Source organism: Typopeltis vanoorti, chromosome 24, assembly GCF_054136105.1.
Source record: "Typopeltis vanoorti isolate ZY-2024b chromosome 24, IOZ_Tvanoo_1.0, whole genome shotgun sequence".
Classification (NCBI taxonomy): Eukaryota; Metazoa; Arthropoda; class Arachnida; order Uropygi; family Thelyphonidae; genus Typopeltis; species Typopeltis vanoorti.
In genome coordinates this window covers 15,077,166-15,080,835 of record NC_143572.1, presented here as the reverse complement: position 1 = coordinate 15,080,835, position 3,670 = coordinate 15,077,166, and the positions used below count along the sequence as shown (strand labels likewise).

Sequence of the window (3,670 nt, the reverse complement as noted above, 5' to 3'; positions counted from 1 at the left end):
GTTTTCTGTCTTTGTAGACAACCTCACTACATTCCTGTTGGCTGAATCAATCGGTGTATTTTTCAGGGTTTGCTACTGAATTTGCAAGATTTGGTTCCTGTTCTCAAATGCTTTAATTTTCCCTTGAATAATGTTTGTGAATTTGCGTCTATATTTCGCTTCTAAAGTTATTCACTCTTGAGTCGTTCTAAATGTTTCTTGTACACTCTTGTTTTCAATATGAAATTCACTTTTATCCTGCTCAAGACTAAATAGTGATCACTTCCAATTTCAAATCCTCTGTACACTCTGGTGTCCTGCACCAGGGAGAAAACATCACTATCAACAATAACATAGTCAATGAAACTTTTCTTATTCCTTGCCTCTTCTCTCTATGTGAATTTGTGCACATTTTATGTTGGAACATAGTGTTAGTAATAAGCAGTCCTCAGCAGAGATCCCGCAGGTATTTTCCATTATTATTAGCTTTGCACTTTTCTGAAATTTTCCCAAAACATTTGTATTTCCTACTCTGCTGTTTAAATCTTCAACAAGGACCAACTTTTCCTTTTCGTTGTGCCAACTACCCTCTCTAATGCTTCAAAAAATTCCTCCACTTCTACCTTGGTAGAACCTTCTGCTTCAGACAAGTCTCATTGTCCAGTTCCCCATTCTGATATTAGCCCACATCACTCTACTTGAGACTGCCTGCCATTCAAGAAGATTAGCCTCGTATTTAGTATTGAATACTATGGCTGCTCATTTTCCCTGATTGTTATTACCTGAATATAATATTTTGTGTTTGTTGCTTAGAAAGATCTCGCCTGTTTTTGTCTTCTTTGTTTCATCACGGCTATTACGTCGATCTGGTACTTATCCAGTTCTTCTGCCAGTTCCATTTCTTTTCCAATGAAGTTTCTTACGTTGATTGAACTAATCTTGTGCTCTGCTATGTTGGGATGTGTTCGGATTTGTTCTAGTAGGTGACTTTTCTCTGTTCGCCCTGGTTCACTGGCCTTGTTTAAGCAGGAGATACCCCAGCCAGCATGAAATTCTTTCATGTTGTACTCATTTTACAGTGCGGATTAAGCCAATGAGATAAGAAGTTATTTATTTCGATATTTCGATAACGTGTTTCTAAATATAAAACAGATTTATTAAAATAAAATATGCAACAGTATATTGTTATCTTGTTTTATGTTCAGAAATATATACAAAAATATATACAAAACATAATATAGTCAATATCTATACGTAGTGTTTTATTTAAAAATATTTACAAGGCTCAATTAAAAGACTTCACTACCATTACCTTAGATCCCATCACCACTCGTAAGCTTTAGCCTTCCTGATAGGTTTAATTAATTTTTCTCAACTAAGGCACAATCAGGTGTTCAGATGACTACTCACAACGAGTACCTTGTAACAGGTTTTAAAAACATCCACGGTGAAATCATAAGCAAACCAATATTAATTTTTAAAGCAATGATAAAGAGGGTGCTTTTCTTCAGTAGGTCGACCTAAAAGGTGATTCAGTGAAAACTCATTAACCATCCAAAAGGGTGGTTAATGAGTTCTAAAATATATACCTGATAAATCTTGATTCAATAAACTTTTCACATCTGTTCGTGCTTCGATAGTCCTGTCAGCTTTTCGGATACCTTCCATAATTTCTGGGCAAGATTCACATCTCTGGCCATGTTGGATACACCACTCTTATGACAATCTACGAAATATTTTCCCGACACGTTTTCCACGCTTTCATCTATAGCCAAGAAAAGGGAAGTCTGAGCTCCATCTTTACAATCTTTAAGGAAGGGATATAGCAATGGTTTCATTCCGTATTTGAATAAAAATTTATCAGTTCCTATAAGGTAACGGTCGAGAGATGTGTCCACTAAGCCAGGATGTAAAGCATTCACTGTGACTCCAGTGCCTTGCAATCTTCGGCTTAATTCAACAGTGAACAACACATTCGCAAGCTTCGTATTGCAATAGACCCAAAAAGGATGAAGAATGCGCTTTTCGCAACGTAAGTTGTCGAAATCCAAGGCACCATAAAAGTGAAGGCATGATGACACCATAAGAATCCGAGAGGGGGCGCTTTTCTTTAGTAAATCGAGAAGGAGGTTGGTTAGCAAGAAAGGACCGAAATGGTTTGTAGCAAATTGCACTTCCAGTCCGTCTTCTGTCAGATGCAAACCTGGTTCACTGGCCATGCCAGCATTGTTGATGAGGACATCGAGTCGTTGTTCAGTCTGTTTGAAGTCTTCAACGAATGCACGCACTGATTTCAGAGAACTCAAGTCCAACTGTTTGATGACCACGTTGTCTTTACCAGTCGATCGTACGATGTCGAGGGAAGCTTCTTTTGCACGTTCAACACTCCTGCATGCCATGATCACTCGGGCATTCTTTCGTACAAGCTCTCTCGCTGTTTCTTTGCCGATACCGGAGTTTGCCCCTGTGATGATCACCGTTTTTCCTGTCATATCTCGTGTACTCTTACATATTCCTGAAGTCCTCTTTAGGTAGATTTTTAAAAAGACAAGAACAAAGCCTATTACGAACAACACAATAAAGCTGGGCGTTGAAATCATGACTTCTTTATCTGTCTTTATTCCTGAAAGATATAGCGTTTTTTATTTTAACTTCACATTTAACTTTTTTTTATACTTACTCTGATTTTTCCATCACGAAATTTTATTAAAAACCAATAGATAATTAATTATTCGCAAGCAGAAAGAAGATCCTACTTCTGGCACTGTAATTTTTTTATCGTTTATATATTTTCTTAGACACATTGTTCACGCTCATTAATATCATGATACCATAATTTAATTTTTAAAATAATCCGGTGGAATTTATAAAATTATAATGTATTTAACGATCTATTTTATCCAAAATGCTCATGATAGCAGGATTATTTTTATTAGCATATTATTATAACTTTAATTTGGTAATATCACAGTTTATGTTTATGTTAATAAAATGGCATTTCTTCTAGATATTAAATTTGTTATGAGTATTTCTAACTTGAGGACGAGTTAAACAAGTTTGATAAAAATAAATGTCTGAATGCGTGCTGGTCTTGTTATTAATATCTATAACCATTTAATATTTATGAAAACTATATTTAATTTGAATACTTTGTATGCAAATACAAACAGATTATTCTGGAAGACCATCGGCCGCCTTCGAGGGAGGAAATCGTGCACAGCAAGGGCAATTAAGGTCTCTGATGGTGTACCTTTAACAACCGAAAGGATATCCTCCATAGATAGAGGGAATACTTTGAGAGCCTTCTTAACCCAGGTTGCCAGCAGTTGTGGACATCCAAGAGGTGCAGATCAGGGCGATGACTGGTTCTCAGAGCAGAAGAGGTCCATTTAGCAATAAAATCGCTAAAATCGACGAAATGCTAAAAGCCTTAAATTGAGACGGGGGTTCTCTGGCTGACTCGAGTGTGCCAGGCTGCTTGAGTATCTGGGCGAGCACCAAAGCAATGCTGACAGGCATAATAATACCAGTCTTCAAGAAAGGAGACCTGAAAGACTGCAGCAACTATCGTGGTATCTCTCTGCTCAGCCAGCCTGGGAAAGTGTATGCTAGGTGCTTGGAAAGACGGTTCAGGAGCATAGTTGAGTCAAAGTTCCAGGAAGAGCAATGTAGCTTTCGTCCTGGTAGAAGC

At 37.4% G+C, this 3,670-nt stretch overlaps 1 pseudogene; it reads right to left on the bottom strand.

The window, feature by feature from the left end:
- Positions 1-1,595: 1,595 nt before the first annotated feature.
- On the bottom strand, positions 1,596-2,579 carry LOC150092943 (retinol dehydrogenase 14 pseudogene; annotated as a pseudogene).
- Between the last annotated feature and the right edge of the window lie 1,091 nt (positions 2,580-3,670).